Source organism: Bos indicus x Bos taurus, chromosome 2 (assembly GCF_003369695.1).
Source record: "Bos indicus x Bos taurus breed Angus x Brahman F1 hybrid chromosome 2, Bos_hybrid_MaternalHap_v2.0, whole genome shotgun sequence".
Lineage (NCBI taxonomy): Eukaryota > Metazoa > Chordata > Mammalia > Artiodactyla > Bovidae > Bos > Bos indicus x Bos taurus.
The window spans coordinates 21,743,514-21,769,925 of record NC_040077.1 but is presented as its reverse complement, the minus strand read 5'-3'; the positions used below and the strand labels follow the sequence as shown (position 1 = coordinate 21,769,925).

Sequence of the window (26,412 nt, the reverse complement as noted above, 5' to 3'; positions counted from 1 at the left end):
GAAGCCTGCACACTACAACGAAGAGTAGCCCTTGCTCGTGGCAACTAGAGAAAGCCAGCATGCAGCAACGAAGACCCATCACAGCCAAAAAAATAAATAAATCTTCAAAAAAATGGGCAGAAGACCTAAACAGACCTAAAAGAAGACATACATATGATCCACAGGCCCATGAAATGATGCTCAGCACTGCTAGTTATTAGAGAGACGCAAATCAAAGCTACAATGAGGTATCACTTCATACAGGTCAGAATGGCCATTATTTAAAAGTCTACAAATGAAAAATGCTGGAAAGGGTGTGGAGAAAAGGGAACACTCCTTTTACAATGTTGGTGGGAATCTAAGTTGGTACAGTCACTATGGAGAACTTGTATGGAGTTTCCTTAAAAAAACGGAAAACAGAGTTGCCATATGATTCAGAATTCCCACTACTGGGCATATATATGGAGAAAATTATAATTTGAAAAGATACATGCACCCCAATATTCACAGCAGCACTGTTTATAATAGCCAAGACACGGGAACAATCTAAATGTCTATCAACAGAGGAATGCATAAAGAAGATGTGGTATATATACGGGCACTGGAATATTACTTAGCCATAAAAAGAATGAAATAATGCCATTTGCAGCAACATGGATGGACCTAGAAATCATCATACCATGTGAAGTCACAGAGATAAAGACAAATACCATATGGTGTCAGCTGTATGTGGGATCTAAAATATGACACAAATGAACTTATTTATGAAACAGAAACAGACTCACAGACATAGAGAACAAACGTACAGTTATTAGCAGATACAAACTATTACATATAAAATAGATAAATGACATGGTCCTACTATGAAGTTTGGGGAACTAGATTCAATATCCTGAAATAAATCATAATGAAATAAATTATATGGAAAAAAAAGTATGTGTATGTGTAAAACTGAATCACTTTGCTGTATATGAAAAACACAACATTGTAAATTAGCTATACTTCAATTAAAATTTTTTTTAAAAACCAGGGAAAAAGTTATAAAGGGTCAATTCACCAGGAACACATTACAATTATAAATATATATGTACTTAACATTAGGGTACCCACATATATGAAACTCATTCATAGAACTGAAGGCAGAAACAGTTACATAGTAATAGTAGATTTCAATATCCCACTTTCAATAATGGATAGAACCAGACAGATCAATAAGAAAAGGGAGGACTTGAATAACACTATACATCAGTTGGACCTAAAAGACATACAAAACATTCACCCAACAGCCCCAGGATATCTATTCTTCTCAAACACACAGAGAACATTCGTGTCTCACATGTTGGCACAAATCAAGTCCTAACAAATTTAAGAAACTAAATCATACCAAATGTCTTTTCCAATCACAACAACATAAAACTAAAGTGAAGAGCACTAGGAAACCTGGAAAATTCACAAATATGTGTAAATTACACAACACTCTTGAATGACCGAGGGGATCAAAGAAGAGATCACAAGGGAAATTAGAAAATATCTTGAGACAAATAAAAACATAACATACTGAGAAGGAATTTTATGGCAATAAACCTCTACATTAAAAAAGGAATTTCAAATCAACAACCTAACTTCACACCTCAAGAAACTAAAAAAGAATAACAAACTAAAATCAAAGTTAACAGAAGAAAGGAAATAAAAATTAGAAAAGAAATAAAATAGAAAATAGAAAAACAGTAAAATAAATAAAGGTCAACAAAACTAAAACAAAACAGAATGGAGAGCCCAAAAATAAACACTCATGTAGATGTTAAAGAGATCTTTGTTTCTTAAGTTTTTTTAATTTGCTTTATTGAAGTACAGTTCATTTACAATGTTGTTTTCATTTCCAGTATACAGCAAAGTGATTCAGTTTTTATACACACACTCATATATATATAAAAAATATAATTTTCTTTTTCAGAATTATTTAACCATATCGGTTATTACAAATATTGAGTATGGCCAAAAGGATAGTCTCTTCAACAAATGATGCTGGCGAAACTGGTATCCAAAAGAAAGGGGATGAAGATACCATAAACAAAAATTAACTCAAAATCTATTGCAGACCTACATGTAAGACCTGAAACTATAATACTCCAAGAAGAAGACGGGGGAAAGCTTCAAGACAATGGAACGAGTAATGATTTCTTATATAAAACGTCAAAAGCACAAGTAACAAAAACAAACAAATAGGACTACATCAAACTCAAAAAATCTTGCACAGCAAAGGAAACAATCAAGAGAGTGAAAAGGTAACCTACAGAATGGGAGAAAGTATTTACAAACCAATATCAGATAAGGAGATATAAGAGGAACTCATACAACTAAAAAAATTTTTTTTAATGGACAAAGGACTTGAATATAACATTTCTCCAAGAAGGTATACAAATGGTCAATAAGCTTGTGAAAAGATGCCCAACATCACTAGTCACCGGGGAGATAGAAATCACAACCAGAGTGAGGTACTGCCTCATCGCCAACAGTATGGCCACCATCAAAAAGACAAAAACAACAAGGACTGGAGAAGACGTGGAGAAATCGGAACCCTTATGCACTGTTAGTGGGATTGTAAATGGTATAGCCTTCACAGTAAACAGTATGCAGGTTCCTCAAAAAAGTAAAAACAGAGCTACCATACGACCCAGCAATCCCACTTTAGGATACATATACACATATACATAAAACTAAAAACGGACCTTGAAGAGAGATTTGCAGATCCATATACACTGCAGCATTATTCAAAACAGGCTAAGATGTGTAAGCAACCTAAATGCTCACCGAAGGATGAATGGATACAGAAATGTGAGCCAATTACAAAAAGATAAATACCACACACTTCTATTTACATGAGACATTACAATAACCAAACTCACAGAAACAGAAAAGAGAATGGTGGTTGTCAGGGGTGGGGGAAAAAAGAAATGAGAATTGTTGTTCAGTGGCTGCAGTTTGGCCATGAAAGATGACAAAGTTCTAGAGATGCACTCTACAACAACGTGAACAGAGTAAGCAACAGTATAATCTATACTTAAAAAGTATTAAGAGTAAAAAGATATATGTGTATATGTATACATGTAGTTCAGAAAAATGAGGGTATTGATTAGGAGTACCAAAGGGATACTCCACTGAGACAAATTAATAACTGCTCTTCCCCAGCAAATCCAAATGCATCTCTTCACATAAAACAAGTTGTTATCCTTAACCTATACAATGTCCATGATGCTCTTTGCAAAGTTATCCTTGTCCATGGCAGAGGAGGTTTCTGAAATCTGAAAGAATTTATTACATTTATTTTTATTATATATATGCAAAGTTTCCATTTTCCCTCAGCTCAACTAATAGGAATTACTTATCTTTACTGACAGAGAAGAATTGAAGGATGATTAATATTTTCAGTCAGTAGAAGACAGACATAAATGTGACTGAAATCTAGACATTGAAACATTTCTAGTGCAAGGAAAAAATGAAAGGCTTACTAATTATTTAAGGACAGCACCTATATTGAACTCTTAAAGCCAGACCTACGAATATTTACGTGGTATTTATGAAGTCCTTGACTATTTCCAGCTTCAATATGTTTTACTCACATAAGCTGAAAAAGGATGTCACAAAGGTTAAGCCTAGAATTAAAAAAAAAAAACTTCTTTATATATGAGACCTATATATATTTATTATAGCCACAAAAGAGTATAAAGAGCCAGTTTATATTCCTGAGAGAGAAAAGGACACTACTATATAACTCATTAACTTCTCTATGTATTGAGTATAACAAAGGTTAAGTTTGTTAAAACAGAAAACCACAAACTAGCCCAGATAACCACAATGGTGTGCTCACTCACCCAGAGCCAGACATCCTGGAGTGTGAAGTCAAGTGGGTCTTAGGAAGCATTCCTACAACCAAAGCTAGTGGAGGTGACGGAATTCCAGCTGAGGTATTTCAAATCCTAAGAGATGATGTTGTTAAAGTACTACACACAATATGCCAGCAAATTTGGAAAACTCAGCAGTGGTCACAGGAATGGAAAAGGTCAGTTTTCACTCTGATTCCAAGAAAAGCAATGCCAAGGAATGTTCAAATTACTGCACAATTGTGCTCACTACACATGGTAGCAAGGTATTGCTCAAAATCCTTCAAACTAGGCTTCAACAGTCTGTGAACCAAGAACTTACAGATGAACAAGCTAGATTTAAAAATGACAGAGGAACCAGAGATCAAATTGCTAACATCCACTGGATCAAAGACAATCTCTTTAACAAGTGGTGCTGGGAAATCTGGTCAACCACTTGTAAAAGAATGAAACTAGACCACTTTCTAACACCATACACAAAAATAAACTCAAAATGGATTAAAAATCTAAACGTAAGACTAGAAACTGTAAAACTCCTAGAGGAGAACATAGGCAAAACACTCTCCGACATACATCACAGCAGGATTCTCTATGACCCACCTCCCAGAATATTGGAAATAAAAGCAAAAATAAACAAATGGGACCTAATTAACCTTAAAAGCTTCTGCACATCAAAGGAAACTATTAGCAAGGTGAAAAGACAGCCTTCAGAATGGGAGAAAATAATAGCAAAAGAAGCAACTGACAAACAACTAATCTCAAAAATATACAAGCAACTCCTACAGCTCAACTCCAGAAAAATAAACGACCCAATCAAAAAATGGGCCAAAGAACTAAATAGACATTTCTCCAAAGAAGACATACAGATGGCTAACAAACACATGAAAAGATGCTCAACATCACTCATTATCAGAGAAATGCAAATCAAAACCACTATGAGGTACCATTTCACACCAGTCAGAATGGCTGCCATCCAAAAGTCTACAAATAATAAATGCTGGAGAGGGTGTGGAGAAAAGGGAACCCTCTTACACTGTTGGTGGGAATGCAAACTAGTACAGCCACTATGGAGAACAGTGCGGAGATTCCTTAAAAAACTGGAAATAGAACTGCCTTATGATCCAGCAATCCCACTGCTGGGCATACACACTGAGGAAACCAGAAGGGAAAGAGACACGTGTACCCCAATGTTCATCACAGCACTGTTTATAATAGCCAGGACATGGAAGCAACCTAGATGTCCATCAGCAGATGAATGGATAAGAAAGCTGTGGTACATATACACAATGGAGTATTACTCAGCCATTAAAAAGAATACATTTGAATCAGTTCTAATGAGGTGGATGAAACTGGAGCCTATTATACAGAGTGAAGTAAGCCAGAAGGAAAAACATAAATACAGTATACTAACGCATATATATGGAATTTAGAAAGAAGGTAACAATAACCCAGTGTATGAGACAGCAAAAGAGACACTGATGTATAGAACAGTCTTATGGACTCTGTGGGAGAGGGAGAGGGTGGGAAGATTTGGGAGAATGGCATTGAAACATGCAAAATATCATGTAAGAAACGAGTTGCCAGTCCAGGTTCGATGCACGATACTGGATGCTTGGGGCTAGTGCACTGGGACGACCCAGAGGGATGGTATGGGGAGGGAGAAGGGAGGAGGGTTCAGGATGGGGAACACATGTATACCTGTGGCGGATTCATTTTGATATTTAGCAAAACTAATACAATTATGTAAAGTTTAAAAATAAAATGAAATTGGAAAAAAAAAAAAGAAAAAGCAACAGAATTAAAAAAAATAATAATAATCTGTTTCACTGACTACGAGAAAGCTTGCAACTGTGTGGATCACAACAAACTGTGGAAAAATCTTAAAGAGACAGGAGTACCAGACCACCACACTTGTCTCCTGAGAAACATGTATGCAGGACAAGAAAGATCAGTTAAAACCGGACGTGGAGCAACAGACTAGTTTCAAATTGGGAAAGGAGCAGTCAAGGCTATATATTGTCACCCTGCTTATTTAACTTACATGCAGAGAACATCATGCAAAATGCTGGGCTCACAAACTGGAATCAAGATTGCCGGGAGAAATATTAACAACCCCAGATATGCAGATGATACCATTCTAATGGCAGAAAGTGAAGAGGAACTAAATACCCTCTTGATGATGGTACAAGTGGAGTGAAAAGGCTGGCTTAAAACTCAACATTCAAAAAACTAACTTTCAATATTCATTGGAAGTACTGATGCTGAAGCTCCAATACTTTGGCCATCTGATGCAAAGAGCCAACTCACTGGAAAAGACCCTGATGCTGGGAAAGATTGAGGGCCAGAAGGAGAATGGGGCACCAGAGGATGAGATAGTTGGATGGTATCATTGACTCAACAGACATGAGTTTGAGCAAACTCTGGGAGATGGTGAAGGACAGGGAAGCCTGGAGTGTTGGAGTCCATGGGGTCCCAAAGAGTCAGACATGACTGAGCAACTGAACAACAAGGTTAAATCTGTAGCAGAGAAAACTACAAACCTCTTTCATTACATCTTAATCTGTGATCTCTTCCCTCTTTCCAATCTTAAGTACACACTTGATTTCCTTCTGTTTTTAAGATATAATGTCACCTACCTGTCACCTTTTCCTAATCTTTAGTTCTTTAAACACTAAAGAACAATTAAGTCAGTTTTCTGCAAAGTATTTGGTGATATCTGGCAGGGCAGTTTAATTAGGTAGGTGCATGAATATAATACATATCTGTTTCCAACATCAGTGTACTTAATTCTGCTTATCAATAAATCTTCGAAATTTGTATTTTGGGGACAAATGCCAGACTCAACTAGTTAAATTTTAATGTATATCACTAGCCATATATATAATATGCACCTATCATATAATGGCATAAATTATACTTTTATCTACACTCTAAATGTCATATCAACATTCATATCATATATGCTTTAGTGAAACAACTTATAAATATGAAAAAACGGGGAAGGAGGAGAGAAGCAAAGAAAGAGAAGAGTTGCTTTCCCCATTTTCTATTGATATATTCTGGCAAATTCTAAAATTGCTGTATTCTCAATCTGTTCTGGCAAAATGTGACTAGAAAAAAAGTTGGCTAATTATTTGGAACCTCATGCTTTTTCTTATTTAAAATGGATATTCCACTTTGTGAAATCCACTGAAATTTAGAGAATGGAAAGATGATTTTTCCCCAAATAAGTAAAATCTGAATCACTCTGTATGCTTACTACATTTTTATTATTTTATACATTATAATCTAAGAGAAAGTATATTCATTCTTTTATATTTTGACATGGCAGAAGACTATCCTTGCAACATCAATGACAAAAGATCAATATTTGCCTCAGGATCATGACAAAACTATCTTCAAAGAAATCTGTGTGTGTGTGGAGGGAGGGGTGGGTGCGTGTGTGTGTGTGTGTGTGTGTGTGCGCGCGTGTGTGTACGCGCACGCATGTATGAGCTATAAATACAAATATACATAAATGTATTTTTTAGACATTTCTAAGATAGATTTTACCTATTGTCAAGATAATTAAAAAAAAAAACACTCCAAAGTTAAGCTGTATAGAATAAAAAGTATCCTTTCTCTTCCTAGTTCATAACAGTTTCACCAACCTATCAGGTGGTGATCTGAGCTATTGATACAAATACATGCACTTCTATTTTGGAAACAAAGAAACACATAACAATTAAAACAACACAAAAATAATTACCATGGAATTTGGAAAGCTTGCTAAACAAGGTAGCTCTGACAACCCTAGAGAGACAAGGCTCCCCTGAACTGATTACAGTCTGTTCTCTTTTGGGCCTATCAACAAAAAGGTAAGTGGTGAAAAAGGAAAAGGAAAGAAGTACCAGCTTTTAGTATTTCCCACAATGAATGACCTGCCTCTAGATAAGACAAAGTCTGACAGTAACCCATCATTTACTTTTGCGTCAGAGTTCCTCCGCAAAAAAAACCTGATTTTCTGGTGCAAATCTGGCTCCCTAAACTGAGGACCACATTTCTCAGTCTGCTCTGCTTTGCTGTTGGAATAGCCAATGGGATCTAAGTGAACGTGACAGGGGTCTTCGCCCTTTCTGTCTACTTACTAGCTGAAATGTGGACACAGTCTGGCACTCCAGCAGCCACCTGAGATAAACTGTAAGCCACACACAGGAAAATGCTAAGACGGGACCAGTCTGGATCTGCCACCTTGGAGAGAGCTATTGGCCTTGAAATACTTCCAGATTTCTCGAATGTGGCAGAAAAATAAACACCTATTTTGTATTAGAAACTGATGCTTACTCAGTTACTTTTAGTCAAACCTAATCCCAATTCATGCTCAAAATTCTCCAAGCCAGGCTTCAGGAATACATGAACTGTGAAATTCCAGATGTTCAAGCTGGTTTTAGAAAAGGCAGAGGAACCAGAGATCAAATTGCCAACATTTGCTGGATCACTGAAAAAGCAATAGAGTTCCAGAAAAATATCTATTTGTGCTTTATTGACTATGCCAAAGCCTCTGACTCTGTGGATCACAAGAAACTGTGGGAAATTCTGAAAGAGATGGGAATACCAGACCACCTGACCTGCCTCTTGAGAAACCTATATGCAGGTCAGGAAGCAACAGTTAGAACTGGACATGGAACAACAGACTGGTTCCAAATAGGAAAAGGAGTACGTCAAAGGCTGTATATTGTCACCCTGCTTATTTAACTTCTACGCAGAGTGCATCAGGAGAAACGCTGGGCTGGAGGAAGTACAAGCTGGAATCAAGATTGCCAGGAGAAACATCAATAACCTCAGATATGCAAATGATACCACCCTTACAGCAGAAAGTGAAGAAGAACTAAAGAGCCTCTTGATGAAAGTGAAAGAGGAGAGTGAAAAAGTTGGCTTAAAGCTCAACATTCAGAAAACTAAGATCATGGCATCTTGTCCCATCACTTCATGGCAAATAGATGGGGAAACAATGGAAACAGTGACAGACTTTATTTTGGGGGGCTCCAAAATCACTATGGATGGTGACTGCAGCCATGAAATTAAAAGACGCTTACTCCTTGGAAGGAAAGTTATGACCAACCTAGAGAGTATATTAAAAAGCAGAGACATTACTTTGCCAACAAAGGTCCGTCTAGTCAAGGCTATGGTTTTTCCAGTAGTCATGTATGGATGTGAGAGTTGGACTACAAAGAAAGCTGAGCACCGAAGAACTGATGCTTTTGAACTGTGGTGTTGGAGAAGACTCTTGAGAGTTCCTTGGACTGCAAGAAGATCCAACCAGTCCATCCTAAAGGAGATCAGTCCTGGGTGTTCATTGGAAGGACTGAAGCTGAAACGCCAATATTTTGACCAACTCATGCGAAGAGTTGACTCATTTGAAAAGACTCTGATGTTGGGAAAGATTAAAGGCAGAAGAAGAAGGGGACAACAGAGGATGAGATGGTTAGATGGCATCACCGACTCAATGGACATGAGTTTGGGTAAACTCCAGGAGTTGGTGATGGACAGGGAGGCCTGGTGTGCTGTGGTTCATGGGGTTGTAAAGAGTCAGACACGACTGAGCGACAACTGAACTGAATCCCAATTCTTATTACTTACCACAAAAGATAGTCCACTTCTGTTTCTTTTACTTGGGGATTTTCCTTTATGAGGTCATGTCTTTCTGAGTATAACATAAAATTTTTTTAAAGTAATAGTATGAATGACTTTCTGTCACCATGTGCCACCAGCTACCCTAAGAATTCTATGACAGTAACAAAATAAGAGCTAAATTATGTGCAAACAAAAGGCTCTAAATTATTTTCCATTATCTAGATATTACCACCCTCAAAGATGTTTTCATTTGTCTGTTATAACAATACAGTGAAAATCAAGAGCAGAATTTAAGTTTGATGGCGATTGGATTTGCTTGGAAAGTTCCTGGAAAAATCCAGACCTTTAAACGTCTTCTTTACCAGTGGGACAGGCTCCATTGCCTCCAAGGCTCCCAACACCCGCATTGCCACTTTCTTCATTTCCTTTTAAATGTTCATTTAAGAGAGTAGAATCTTTTTTAATTAAAAAAAGAGCAGAAAAAGTTTTAGAAATTAAAAAGGTAAGGGCCCTCAGGAGAGGACATACAGAGCAAATACAAATCAGAAAGAGTCAACATATGTGTTAGTTGCTCAGTTATGTTCGACTCTCTGCAGCCTCACAGACTGTAGCCCGCCAGGCTTCTCTGTCCATGAAATTCTCCAGGCAAGAATACTGGAGTGGGTGGACACTCCCTTCTCCAAGGGATCTTCCCGCACTGCAGGCCGATTCTTTACCGTCTGAGCCACCAAGGAAGCCCCACCATGCATGGTATAGATTTCTAAAATTCACTGATAAAAATAATAAGAATTATATTTGAACAACAGAAGCAAAATGAAGTTGTAAAACCATTCTGTAAATATATTCTTTTCCTTGTGGCTATGATGCAGTGTATACATTACTCTAGAATGCACGAGGAAGTCAAAGATTTGCCCACTGCAGTAGTAGGAACACAGATAGTGCCTACATCAGGGGTTGGCACACCATACCTCACCAGCCAAATCCAGGCCACTATCTGGTTTTGTAAGGCCAAGGAGCTAAAAATGGATTCTGTATTTTTCAATGGTTATATTTTAAATAGCTGTGTAAGTACCTACATAACATAATATTCTCAATTGGCCTGCAAAATCTCTAATATTTGCTACTGAATTTTTAACAGAAAAAGTTTGGCAACACCTGATCTACATGACTAACCATGTCTTTTAAACTGAGGTTTAAAGAAAGGAAAAATAAACATAACTTCAATTTGGAGAAGTCTGGCGAAGTCCACAGTATAGTTGACAGCATTATGATGTTAAAAATGACCTTTAACAATTGGGAAAGAAAGGATTACTTAGAATTTGAATGTGAACCACTGGTTCTCAATTAGCAAATAAATCTACTTGGAAATAAATTTTATGATATGAGGTACTAATAAGCACTATTTGTAGTCAAAAAGTTAGGGAGATACAGAAAGCTGAACAAATTATTATCTTTTATGTGTGCTCTTCTTGTTTTACTGTAAGATTCTCAGAGTTAAAAAAAAAAAATCTCCAGAATAAGATGCCGTATGCACCAAATCCAAAATTCATTTTACCTTACTTCTATGACACCAAATATCTGGAAGAAAGAACCCCAACATAATACTTTCTTTGGTATAATTGGGGAAATACTTACCTCATATGACATCAAAATAAGTTAGTGGGGATTAAAAGGTTAAATGTATATAATACATCTTAAACTAGAAGAGAACTAATTTAACTAATCAAACCTCTTGTGGAGGTGCTGCTTTCCAGGCTAAAGAAGAACAGAAGAAAAAGATTCACTGAAAATGTAACCACATAAAATAGTTTATGTCAAAACTAACAAAAGAGAAGACATGCCCAGTAAACATGATAAATGGCTGCATATATAACATGCAAAAAATTTACAGGGCAATGAACATGAAAGTCAAAGTACTAGTTGCGCAGCCGAGTCAGACTCTTTGTGAACCATGGACTGGAGACTGCGGGCTCCTCTGTCCATGAAGTTCTCCAGGCAAGAATACTGGAGTGGATTGCCATTCCCTTCTCCAGGGCGTCTTCCTGACTCAAACCGGGGTCTCCAGCATTGCAGGCAGATTCTTTACTGTCTGAGCCACCAGGGAAGCCTGGGCAATGAACATGAACAAGTCACTAAGAGAAAAATTGAACAAGTTAACTTTCTTGTGTGTTCACTATTGCCCTCCTTTTGTTATTTTCCTACTGAAACCAAAAAGAAATTCAAACTTGGTTCCAATCACAATCCAGCTTGAAATCTGGCTATGGTTCCCTAAGAGAAAAGTCCTTAACATGGCCCACAGGAGGCAGATGGTACACCTCACCCCTTCACTCTCCAGCTCTCTCTCTGCCCCCAGCTGCACCCTCTTTAGCTTTGTTCAGCTTAGCAGGAGGCTGCTTCAGCGTTAGAGGCGTTGCTCATGCTGGTCTTGGGCCGCTCTCCCCCTCACCCTCTCACTCTCAAACGTTCTTCAGTTCCCAAATCAGACTTCACTTCTTCAGAGTAGCTTTCCTCACTGTGATTTCTCGAATTTATATCAGATTCTCCTTTGTACGATGACAGCACCTGTGCTTTCCATCCACAGCATTCGCCTCTCAGCTTTTAATTCTATGTTTGCAGGACAATTTCATTAAAGTCTAACCCTCTCACTGACAGACTTCTTAAGGTGAGGGTTATTTCTTGACTATCCTGTTGATCCTTGTATCCCCAGCACCCAGAGAATATCATTACAAATTTTTTTTAGAAACAAAACAATAACAAAATACTTTTTTAAAAAAATGCCAAAAACATTATTTATTGGGAGGCACTTTTCCTACTTTTCTGTATTTTACATATTTTTTCTAGTGCACGTTTAATAAACAGAAGTGTACAATGGACCTAAAGTTAAATAAATACATACAAAAAGTGACAACAGTTTAAAAAAAACAACTGAAAGATGAAACCAGACTTTATGAAGAATTCAAGTAACAAAGTTCTTACATATTTATTGACATGGAAGATGTTCAAGATACAAAGAAAACGTACATGAAATCATTTCTATTCAACCCAGGAAAGTACTAGAATTTCATACAATTTTAAAAGTGATTATCTGTGACCAGTGAGATTAGGGGTGATTTTTTTTGTTTTTTGTTTTTGCTTTTCTTTCTACTTTTTTTACTGTTTTTTTTTCCCCCAAATAGTGTTCTCTGTATTTTTTTCAAATTAGGAAAAAGCTAATCTCTCTAAACAGCTATGCACTCTCGTGGATTTACAAGACAGTTCAATTTGGAACCCATTTTTAGGAATACATCTATATTTTTTCAAGTAAGGGATGCCTTATCTTAAGCTACCCGTTCCCTACTGTGCCATATCAAAACTACTTTCTATGGTTTGTTTTATTAAAGCATACTTGACCAGAGGGGTCTCCATAAGAATTATTATGCCAATATTTTTTAGAGCTTATGGCACTGACAACATGGTATTACATTTTAAAGTAAACTATGCTATCCTCTTTATCAATTTTAATTTTTTGACTTCGCAGGACCACTAAATCCTATTGTTGTCATGTGTTTTATCACATATTCTTACATCCAGAAAATTTCCCCCAAAAGTGATTCATAAGCTTAACTAAGAGCAGAAAAACATTTTTGAAAAATTATTCTGCAGAACACTATTTTTCACTTATTCCAAATAGCATAACAAGGAGGTTTGCAGGAAATGAAGTGAAACCATGGTAACTGACTAAACCTATCATGAGCTATCAGATCAAGAGAACACACAGTACATTACACGTCAACGCCCACCAGCCACATAATCCTTCTCTGGTTCCTTTTCATCCTTCTTCCTAAATATGAAAAAGCTTCCAACCAATTTTCATATTTGAAAAATGTGAAAGCCCCTGCACCAGTATCTACTATACTCTATGACTTTACCTAGGAACTCTTTGGCTGGGTTCACTTTAAAAGTCAACTTAATGATCTGAGATTCAATTAGAAATTTTTTTTCAATAGTTAGCGAAATTGTATTTTTTTACTTCAATGCATTTTACCATTTTCTAATACAGTAGCAATAGTTTCTTCATACTGAATCACGGAGTTGTAAAGATTACCATTCTCTTAGGAATTCCTTCCTTAATAGATCTTTGTTGTTTGTTGTCTAGGCACTCAGTTGTGTCCAACTCTTTGGGACCCAATGGAGTGTAGTCTGCCAAGCTCCTCTGTCCATGGGATTTCCCCAGGCAAGAATACTGAGTGGGTTGCCATTTCCTTCTCCAGGGGATTTTCCTGACGTAGGGATTAAGCCCACAATGGCACCCCACTCCAGTACTCTTGCCTAGAAAATCCCATGGACGGAGGAGACTGGTAGGCTGCAGTCCATGGGGTCGCTAAGAGTCAGACACGACCGAGCGACTTCACTTTCACTTTTCACTTTCGTGCATTGGAGAAGGAAATGGCAACCCACTCCAGTGTTCTTGCCTGGAGAATCCCAGGGATGGGGGAGCCTGGTGGGCTGCCATCTATGGGGTCACATAGAGTTGGACATGACTGCAGCGACTTACAGCAGCAGCTCCTGCATTGGTAGGCAGATTCTCTACCATTGAGCCACCAGAGGAGTTAACAGAATCTTAGTGAAAAGTTAAAGTTGCTCAGTCGTGTCCAACTCTTTGCAATCCCATGGACTGTATAGTCCCTGGAATTGTCCAGGCCAGAATACTGGAGTGGGTAGCCTTTCCCTTCTCCAGGGGATCTTCCCAACCCGGGATCAAACCCAGATATCCCGCATTGCAGGTGGATTCTTTACCAGCTGGGCTACAAGGGAAGCCCAAGAATACTGGAGTGGGTAGCCTACCCCTTCTCCAGTGGATCTTCCTGACCCAGGAATCAAGCCAGGGTCTCCTGCATTGCAGGCAGATTCTTTACCAGCTGAGCTATGAGGGAAGCCCAAAGTCAAAGTCGCTCTGTCATGTCCAACTCTTTGCGACTCCACAGACTATATAGTCCGTGGAATTCTCCAGGCCAGGATACTGGAGTGGATACCCTTTCCCTTCTCTAGGGGATCTTCCCAACCCAGGGATCGAACCCAGGTCTCCCACACTGCAAGCTGACTGTTTACCAGGTGAGTCAAGAATCTTACCAGCATTCTAAGCTGAAAGACACAATGAATTAAATTACAAATGGAAATGCATTTGTAATAGGTGCATTATGAGAGGAGCCCATCTTATCACCTTGTTGCCCATTCTATTACCAATCATCAACCCCTATCATAAGAACTAAAGCTAAACCCACAGACTTTAGCTCAAAATGTTCTTAAATGGTTACCAACTATTAGCTAAGACTAAACAAGGTATTGATAACTTTTTAAAGGCATTGTCTATTAGTTACATAACTATACAGTCAAGCAGACAATAGGACAAAGATCTGGAAAGACTAGAGAGGATCTCTGCTTCTATAATTAGCCTCTACCTAATAACTAACACTTAAAATACAATATATATACATGACATAAAAATGCACATATACTTTATACTTGACCAACTTCCAGAAGGATAGACAAATGATTGTGAATAGCATTGTCTCTACAGATTAGAACTTAAAGTATGTGGAGGGAAAGTAAGGTACAATATAATTACATACCATTCTCTTGTTTGAAAAAAAATTTTTCTTTACCAGTCATATATTGTTTTCATAATCAAAAGAGATGTTATAAGTGACATGAATTCAAGAATACTATTATTTTTAAGATTATTATTGCTGTTTTTCTCTGAAAAGGATTCCAAACTCTCTACAAAATTATTCTTACAAGCACATATGATTATGAAATGATTTTATAATGGAAATTTACCTTACATAACTAAACTTGATACATACTTAATTTGACTTTTCTCTTTTTTAGGGGAGAGGGATGGGAAGTTAACTCTTGTGAATTAGTTGGAATAAATTTCATCCTTGAAGGCTTTAAACAAAGGTTTATCCACTTTATAAAAATGGTACTGTAACTTAAAAATCTTTATTAAAAACTCATTGACTTAAAAAGCTAAGGGTTTACTCTTGTGTCACACCCCTTTTCAATTTACATAAGTGCTGCATGTTTTATTATTTTGGATGTTGTTTTTCATAAGTTATGTTTTCTATTTCTTAGCTTTTGTTCTTGAGGAAGTTAAGCCTCACTTTTCTTATCTGTAAAATGCAGAAATACAGCATCTAACCAATGGACTTCTTTGTAAATAAAACTGAGTTTTCCAGCTTGTATATCAGAGTTAGAGGTCAGAGTTACAAGACATCAAACCTGTTGGCCCTTTCAAGGGCCAGGAGGTCTGATGTAGCTCAAGTCCTTGGGCTGTGCACATCTGCTGAGTCAGCCCCCTGCATTTACTCTCAGGGTATCATGTAACAGCATAATTTTCAGTGGGTGCCACAACATGAAACAGTACTAGAAAATACTGAATGATAATTCATAAAAGGTATTTACCATACTCCCATATATCATACTGAATATTGATACAGTCAATATTCAGTAAACATTAACTATTATATGTAAAAAACCAGTAGGCCCATTAATAAAATATTTGGGTATGCAAATCATTCACAGGAAAGGAGGCACATTATCAACACATTATGGAGGTGTTTCTGGTTACCAAGAAACAGCTCTTAAATTTAAAAGAATCTGGTATGTTTCCTACTGCCTCTTAAAGTAGATACACAAGTTATATTCTAGTTTCTCTTTCAGAGTAGACAGCCAAAGAGTCAGAATTCTCCCTCTTGTATCAGTTATTGTTCATTAGCCACAAAATGTAGAAACTCAATTCCACCCTAAAAGAATTACTCAGTGGAATATGCCTTATCTGTGCCTTAAAAATACAAAAACCAAAAACATCTTGAAATCTCTTTTTTGACTTCTCTACCTTCTGCTTTAAACCCATTGCTATGGATGCATACTTTTGAGAGGAAACTGAAGTTTTGAATAGAACATCAATGAACAAAAAATATACTGTGAATAAAATATGAAAAATTAAGTACCATTCAGAAGTAAAGTGCAAATCAAAATCATGAGATAGCACTTCATACTCACTAGGATGTCACACCCACTGTTTAAATCAGAGACATAATAACAGTTATTAGCAAAGAGTGGGGACTAGAACACTCACACATTGCTTGTGGGGTTATAAAATGGTAAAACCACTTTGGAAAGAAAAATCTGGCAGTTCATATGATCCAGCAATTTCACTCCTAGGTATATACCCAAGAGAGATAGAAACATATGCCCACACGAAGCCTTGTATACAGCATTATTCATAGTAACTGCATTATTTGGAATGCCAAAAAATGGAAACAACTCAAATGTCCATCAATTGCTGAATGGATAAGCAAAATATGATATTTATCCAAACAGTGGACCAGTATTCAAATATTATTTATTAATAAAAAGATATAATGTAGTGATACGTGCAGCAGCATGGATGAACCCTGGAAATATGCTAAGAGAAAGAAGTTACCACAAAAGAACACATATTGTACACAATTCCACTTTTATGAAACATCCAGGATGTATAAATCTACAGAGACAAAAAAGTAGGCTAATGGTTCCCTGGGGCTGGGAGGGCTGGGCAGAAATGGGAAGTGACTGCAAATGGGTTATGGAGTTTCTTTTTAGAGTGATTAATGCTCTAAGATTGATTATGTTGCATAACTTTGTGAATGCACTAAAAATCACTGAATTGCACACTTTAAGTGGGTGAACTGGTAGGTTATTTGTAACTAAAAGAAGAGAAAAGTTTAAGACTAAGATACAGTACATGTAAAAGGCAAGCTTTGGGATATAGTTAAAAAGTAAGAAAAAGGTTGAATTTTTGTAATACATAGAAACAGTGCTTGGCTGCCGTAAGTAGATGTTTCAGAACACTCTTAGGATATAGGAGGTAAATCTTTTTTGGTCCAGGGAAAAAATCAGAAAACAGGAAGAAAAAAATTGGTGAGGCAATTAGCTCTTAAATTTTTTTCCCTCTGTCAATTCAACACTTCAACAAGGAATCTTTTAAGTTCATTAATCAAGGAGGAGAGTGGAAAAAAAGAAAAAATTAGGAAGCTGTATATCTGACTTACTAAACAGAAGAAATCTGATACATTTTTTCCTTCTTTTCTCCCCTTACTCCCAACATTTAATTCTAACTTATTAACTGAAAATGAGAAATAACTCAAAAGCTCAAACAGCCTATCCATTTTTAAGTTTTTTCTTTCCGTAAATGAACCACACTGAAAGCCATTAATCAGAAAATTACATTCTATTAGGCCACCAACACACTGATACTAAAAGCTGACAAGGATACCACCAAAAGAGAAAATTACAGACCAATATCACTGATGGCCCTCTATAGGCAAAAATCCTCAACAAAATACTAACAAACCAATTCCAACAATATAGTGAAAGGATCATACACCATGATCAAGTTGGATTTATCCCAGGGATGCAAGGATTCTTCAGTATCCACAAATCGATTGATGTGATAGACCATATCAACAAACTGAAGAATAAAAACCATATGATCATCTCAATAGATGAGAAAAAGCTTTTGATAAAATTCAACATTAATTTGTGATTTTTAAAAAACTCTTTAGAAAGTGGGCACAGAGGGAACACATCTCAACAGGACAGATAGGACAAACCCACTCAAAAGACCATGCATGGCAAACCTGCATATATGACAAAGCCAAAGCTAACATCATACTCAATGGTGAAAAGTGGAAAGCATTTCCTCTAAGATCAGGAACAACACAAGGAGGCCTACTCTTGCCATTTTTATTCAACACAGTTTTAGAAGTCCTAGCCACAGCAATCCAGAGAAGGCAATAGCAACCCACTCCAGTACTCTTGCCTGGAAAATCCCATGGACAGAGGAGCCAGGTAGGCTGCAGTCCATGGGGTCGCTAAGAGTCCGCATGACTGAGCAGCTTCACTTTCACTTTTCACTTTCCTGCATTGGAGAAGGAAATGGCAACCCACTCCAGTGTTCTTGCCTGGAGAATCCCAGGGACGGGGGAACCTGGTGGGCTGCCATCTATGAGGTCGCACAGAGTCGGACACAACTGAAGCGACTTAGCAGCAGCAGCAGCAGCGACAGCAATCAGAGAAGAAAAAGAAAGATGAGGAATCCAAATTGGAAAGGAAGCAATAAAACTGTTCCCTTTCATAGATTTTCACATAGAAAATCCTAAATATGCTACCAGAAAACTATTAGAGCTCATCAATGAACGTGGTAAAGTTGCTGGACACAAAAGTAATACATGGAAATCTTGCATCTATACACTAATGACAAAATATCAGAAAAAGAAATTAGGGAAACAATCTCATTTACCATTGTATTAAAAAGAATAAAATACCAAGGAATAAACCTACCTAAGGAAGCCAAGTCCTATACTCTGAAAACTATAAAATGCAATGAAATAAACTAAAGACGACACAAACAGATAAAAAGGTATACTGTGTTCTTGGACTAGAAGAATCAACATGGTTAAAATGACCATACTATGCAAGAATCTACAGATTCAGTGCAATTCCCATCAAATTACCAATGGCATTTTTCACAGAACTATAACAGAAAATTTTAAAATTTGTACAGAAACACAAAAAAGGTCCCGAATATCCAAAACAATCTTGAGAAAGAACAGACCTGGAGGAATCATGCCTGCTCCCTGACTTTATACAACAAAGCTATAGCAATCGACACAGAATGGTACTGGGATAAAAACAGACATGTGTAATAGAACAGGATAAATCTGAAGTCAGTCAGACAGAGTAAGACTAATATCACATATGTGGAATCTAAAAAAATGATACAAATGAAATTACTTACAAAAGAGACTCACCAACATAGAGAAAACAAACTTACGATTTACCAATGGTGGGGCTGCGGGTAGAGATAAATTAGGAGTTTAGGATTAACATATACACACTCCTACATAGAAAACAGATAAATGACAAAGACCTACCATACAGAACAAGGAACTATACACCCTGTAATATCTTATATTGAAAAAGAATCTAAATATATTTTTTTTTATTGTTTTAAGTAACTAAGTCTTATGCAACTCTTTTGTGATCCCATGGACTGTAGCCTGGTCTCCTCTATCCATAGGATTTCTCAGCCAAGAATACTGGAGTGGGTTGCCATTTCCTTGTCCAGGGGATCTTCCCAACCTAGGGATTGAACCTGTGTCTCCTGCATTGCAGATGGATTCTTTACCAATGAGCCACCAAGGCTGTTATATATATAATGCTATATAATTTATATATATACTCATATGTGTATATACATACATATATATATATAAAAATAATGTAATAAATGTTAGTTGCTCAGTCATGTCTGACTCTTTGCAACCCCATGGACAGTAGCCTGCCAGGCTACTCTGTCCATGGAATTCTCCAGTCAAGAATACTGGAGTGGGTGGCCATTTCCTTCTCTAGGGGATCTTCCCGACCACAGATCAAACCATGTCTCCTGCATTGCAGGCAGATTTATAAACACTGCAGGCAGATACATAAACATATGTGTATATATATGTGTGTGTGCTAAGTTGCTTCAATTGTGTCCGACCCTGTGAGACCCTATGAACTGCAGCCTTCCAGGATCCTCTGTCCATGATATTCTCCAGGCAAGAATACTGGAGTGGGCTGCCGTGCCCTCCTCTAGGGGATCTTCCTGACCCAGGGATCACACGCATGTCTCTTAACATCTACCTGCACTGGCAGACAGGTTCTTTACCACTAGTGGCACCTGGGAAGCCCATGTATATATATACATATGACTATATACATATAAAAAACTCACTCATTTTGCTATATACCTGAAACTAACACAACACTGTAAATGAACTAAATGTCAATTTTGAAAAAGGTTTTAAAAAATCCCTCAAAAAAAAACTCAGTGATCATGAAGTCCACAGTAAGAGGAACGAAGTGAATCACGTTTATGAGATTATTTCTCAGAGTGTTCCACAGAGAGATTCCACAAAAAGAGGGTATCATGATCAAGTGAGTTTGGGAAATGCAGTATAGTTCTATTAACACTCACAGGCTCTGACCAATACTGCATCAAACAACCCAACTGCTTATGTTTAGTGGCAGGGAAACGCACGCTGTTCCTTTAGGAGCATCTCCATACTAGAGACAGCGCTGCCAAGACAATGCTATCCAAGACTACCCTCTCCCATACTTCCTGGACTCCAGAACACACTTCTATGACTCGCCTGTTTCCCTCAAGGCTGACCAATTCTTCTGATCAGTGATTTAAATATGATGATACATTTCACTTACAGTCAAATCTTCAATGATTTAGAAGGTACTATCTTCCATTTTGACCCAAGGTTCCAGCTAGTGTCTTTGATTTTTCTCAAAATGAAAATAATCCTATTGATTTATTTGTCCGATTGTAAAAAATGATACATAAGACATTGTTAAAAATATCAGGCAAATCAGAAAGGTACAGAGAAGTATTAATAAAAATCACCTTTAAGTTCATTATTCAAGAGATAACACTGTGAATAGCGGCAATCACTCTTTTAGACAGCTGTCTACTTACCTATACATCCTTAACAGACACACACACACGTTAAGTGGTATGATACTATACACACTATCCTGATAGTGAATTTTAGTTTTTAGGATAACATAGGGTATACTTCAGAACTTATCAAATGAATATTTTTAAAAGAAAATATAATAAATATGCCCAAACATTTTACTTCCTTAGTTTTTTAATTCTCATTGCTTTCCAGTATCTAAAATTTTTACAAATAATTCTTATTTTGATGGTCAGTATAAAATCAACAGGAAGCACCAAGGACTGTGGGTATAAAACAGTCTCTGGAGTATTTCCAAAATCTGTTCTGGAACATCTAGACACAGGGTTCGGGGATCATCAGGACTCTTGCACATGCGTCACCCTGCTCACTACCCAATACAGAGAAACTAAAATGAATCTGACTCAACAGGAATGTCTCTAGAGTTGCCAAATTTGGAGTTAACATTTCTCCTCATAAGGAACCCTTTAAAATCTATAAAGTAACTAGAAACTCTTTTAAAGATCAGTTTTCCATTGCCCAAGGAAAATCATTTACTAAATTAATTATCAAGTAATTCTGGTAAAACTTAATTTCCACCACCCTATCCATTTATTTATTCTTATTGCTCCCACAATGATTTTTAACATTACTAATATTACAAATAACCATTACTCTCTTCTATTAAAAGTCTTCAATGACTCCTATTTCCTACAAATAAAATTCAAATTCTTAAGCATGAAATACCAGCCTTTCCTGGCAATCCTATTGCTAACTTCCTGCACCCCCGAGTCCCAGAAGCATGCCATACACCAAATGTTCCACACTGTTCTAAATATTCCTTCCTTGACTTTTTCTTCTTCCCAAAATACTTTTTTTTTTTTTAATTAATCACATCCTATCCTTCTACCTGGCAAACTTACATTTTACCGTTAAGAGGCAGCTTAAATGTCTTTCCTTTGGATAATATCTGATAGAATTAAAAAACTCAATAAAAGATCCTAAATCATATATAACATTATTTCTTACTGATGTTTGCAATCAGCACAGAAGAATCTTTATAACATTATTTCATTTTGCTATGGTTTCTACTCTGTGAAGAAAATTCCTATTTTCATAGTTATAAAATACTTTGGGATGATGTGCTGCTATTTTTGATGATGCAGGTTTTTATATAATCTTTAAAATATTAAATTATTTTAAAGTCAGTTTGGAAAATACTTTAAATCAAGTTGAAAATATTATAGCAAAAGAATTTTATCAAAATAGAATTTATATAACTTTGGTGCCTGGCCTTGCCTAAAACTTTCTGTGGAACTCATACTAGATTTTCTTACTATTTACCAAAGCTAAAACCGAATACACTACTTTAATAAGAAGTTGGTCAGGACTAAAACATTTGAAGGATTATATCATGGACTGATCCTCACTATCTAATAAGGAAATGACTTTAATGAATATCTACTATGCTACACCCTGGAGAAGGACATGGCAACCCACTCCAGTGTTCTTGCCTGGAGAATCCCATGGAGGGAGGAATCTGGCGGGCTACAGTCCATGGGGTCGCAAGAATTGGACACAACTTAGCTACTAAACCACCACCACTATGCTACACTGTGTAACTTGTATCCATTTCAATCTTCTTCCTGCTTTTAAAACAGTAAAGAAAACCAGACTTTTATGTGGCAAGAACCAGATTCTTATTAGAAACAGTGATGAGAATGAGAAAATAGACAGCAAATATTTAAAAGGCCATTTCACATGATCATTTACACTAGCTCTCCACTAGTCTTTTTACTTTCTTATTTCACATTTCCAAGAATTCAAGGTACAGTGCTTATGTAATTTTAACAGTTACTTATAGAGAACAACTGTTTTGATAGGTTATGGTTCAAGAATATATAGGGAAAGATGGGAAAAAAAGAAGAAAAATATTTCATCAGAGGATTAAAATCTTAAAAAAAAAGCAAATGAAAATTCTGGAACTAAGTAACACAGCACATGAAAACAGGAACTCAACGAATGGATTTACAGCTGACCAAAAAGAGCAGAAAAGAGTAGAATAAAGGTCTAGTGGACTGGAAGACAGGTCAACAGAAAATGTCCAAACTGAAGTTCAGAGAGATGAAAGTCAGGAAATTACAAGTCCAGAGGGGGAAAAAAAACTTAGAAAAGTCAGAAAATAATTTATAATGAACAGCTCTAAAGTTATAGTAACATGACATTTAATAATTTTATATTTCTTATAAGTGTTCTTTGTATATATCTAACATCTAATAAACAGGATAATACAAAGCAAGAACAGTCCTATCTTTTTCACTTGCTATTCCATATATACCACAATACTGAACTCAATAAGTTTTCCTTCTAGTGAGAAAAGTTATAGAATGACTCATAAATTTTTTTAAGTCATTCTAAAACTATGAAAATCATATAAAGAAAAATGTCTTCAACAAAACTTCTTAAATTATTTTAGGTTAGTTGCAGCTGATATATACCATGATACCTCATTAAACTATAACTAATACAAATGCTGTCAAAATCAACACAAAAAGTTCCAAAGTGACAGGAATCACTTCATGTTTCATGAGGTGTAACCTAGTGTGTGGGAGAACATCTTTTTTTTTTATAGGGTATAAAGAGCATCTTATCTTCAGCTGCAGTCTCTAACCACGTGGATGTATGTCCCATGCTTCACTGGATAAAAAGACTCTGACTGAGCAACAATCATTTTTCCTTAACCAACCGGTCCACAACAGCAAAGGCAGAAAAGCAGGACAAGGCCTGGCTGGAGATTCAGGCTGAAACAGGAGTGCAGGAGAAGATGGCAGTGAAGGGGAAAGTGAGATGTCAACCGCAGACAACCTTTCATGTCATGCAATGAGAATCTCTTTCCTGGCTGCAGTAAGTTGATACTGAGACAGCACACATACCACATGTACTTCCTGGACTAGTAACTTACACTGTACACAAAGATCATCAGTAAAGCTTAGGCTTCCCAGGTATGGGGAAGATGCCAATGTAAGAGCACGGTGTGGCCTTTGAAACCTTGTGTCCCAGTCAACACTACAACTTCGCTGATCACTGCATCAGATTTTACAACTGATCACTCATTAGAGGGAATAAGGCTGGATATAGAGAAATTTCTCATGGAACTAACCCATGGTGGCGCGATTGAAAAGGAGGGGGAAATGTGAGAAATACTTAAGAAATAAATGATTGTTGGGTATGGCTGTGTGAAATGAGCAAGACGAAAAAGTTCTTTTAATCATTAGATAATACAGGTACAAGTACTTTAGGTTTTTCAGAGTCTATGAAAAGGTATAAAATATATATATAAAAAAGATACGGTTCCAAAACATAAAAGTAAAACTACAAAACTAAAGTTAATTCCAAAAGCAATTTATATTTCAAAACACAACCAACAGCAAAAAAATAAACATTTGATATGGGATATAGTATTTGATAACAGTATAAGATGGAAGCCTCTAAATGAGTAAGGCCAAGCCTACAGACATCTTAAAACAGAACTAAGAGAAAAGAAAATGGTGTCTTGCTTTTGGTCTTATGAAATGGCTAAATAACAGTGTCACCAGCTATTAAAGGGAATACAAGCGTATCTGGTAGGAAAACTGATGAGCTTGGTTTTGGACATACTGAGGTTGAGGTGCCTACGGAACAACTTGAGTTCAACAACTTATTCCTAATTTTAGGGCCTGTTTAATACAGAAAACACATGATGAACAATGACAACAACATAATGAACACTGATGGCTATAAATTCAAACTGCCCCCCTACTTCAGTGGATCACACATGGTGTTAAAACAAACTGTTAGTTGGGAGAATCATTAGTTGAAATGGGGAGTATCAGATAAGATTAATAGATAAATCAATACAACTATTTCACATTCTGTTTATCTTCCGTGCCATACATCTAGTTCAAAACTAAGAGAATCATATTTCAGCATTTAAATTGCTCACAAAGCATATTCACAAATTGCCCACCTCCACTACAACCCCTTTTACTATCTCTTTGCCATGTAAAAACTTTATGATGATTGTTCCAAAACAAAAGGAAAGCTGCATGTTGCCCAAGGCCTATACATCAAACTCATGTTGATCTATTCCTCAATCCAATTCTAGGATTTCTGGGCCAGAGTGAACAGTGAGTGATTACAAATAAAGTCTCGAGTAGCAGTAGCGAGGGTGAGAGGGCAGGAACGAGGAGGAGCTGGGAAGACTGGGGTGCTGCTTCACCCCAGGGGAGTCATTCAGTAAAATCAGCATTATGACCACATTATGAGAGGCAACGTGGTATAATGGAAAGTATCTGAACTTTGCAGTGTGGCAAAACTGAATTCCAATTCTAGCTCTCGAACTTGCTACGGGATCTCAGAAGGTGGGGAGATGGCAACAAATGGAAAAGGAAGAGTATACAGACTTCTTTCTTTCCTCTCACCCCACCTCCTTCTTCCTTCGTTTGGCCCATGAGCCTGTAGTTAGAGGCTTATCTGCCCCAGGCACTCAGACGACTATCTATTTGGATACATGATGTCACAGAATCCTAGAATTATAAAATGGTAAGAGCAGAAAGATGAAGATGGCGGCTTCAAGAATATAGGTGATTTGCCCCAGATCAATCTTTTAGTTTATTTAGTGGCAACAGGAATAGGTATTTGGGTTCCCAGCCCAGATGTTTCTCCCCTCTATGTCACAAGTTAAACCTGGAAAATATATAATTAATTAATTGAAGAGGGATTTACATTTTATAATTTTCCATAAAGAGCAAATTTCCATGAATTCCTATTAACAACCTCTGTTCTCCAAGTATGCCATTGATTCCAAATTCAGCATGAAGAAATACTGTATTATATCATTCTTTTGCCAGAAAGATGAATAATAAATCTGGTGGCTGGGAGTAAGAGCAGTCCCTGCTCACTTACCAAGCATAAGTGATTGGAGGAGTTAAACACGATCATACCAGAGTCCTAAGCTACATTATCATCTTTCTATCATCTCTCTGTGGTTACCAAGAGAAATGCTATTTCTTTGACTTCTTTCTTAAATGAAGTTTCTACTTTTAAATCTTTTCCAAGCAACGTATAAGTGAATGCACACATGAACAAACAAAGGAGTGAACAAAGACAATTGATAATTATTCTAAGCCTCTGGAGAGGCAACAATGTGGAGCGATTAAGAGCATAGACTCTGAAACCCAAGTGCTGCTGCTGCTGCTAAGTCGCTTCAGTCGTGTCCAACTCTGTGTGACTCCACAGACGGCAGCCCCATCAGGCTCCCCTGTCCCTGGGATTCTCAAGGCAAGAACACTGGAGTGAGTTGCCATTTCCTTCTCCAATGCATGAAAGTGTAGAGTGAAAGTGAAGTCACTCAGTCGTGTCCGACTCTT

At 37.0% G+C, this 26,412-nt stretch overlaps 1 protein-coding gene across 3 annotated transcripts in view; it reads right to left on the bottom strand.

The window, feature by feature from the left end:
• The window catches only part of CHN1 (chimerin 1), a 202,448-nt gene that overhangs the window by 101,101 nt on the left and 74,935 nt on the right, over nt 1-26,412 (bottom strand). The window lies entirely within an intron of this gene.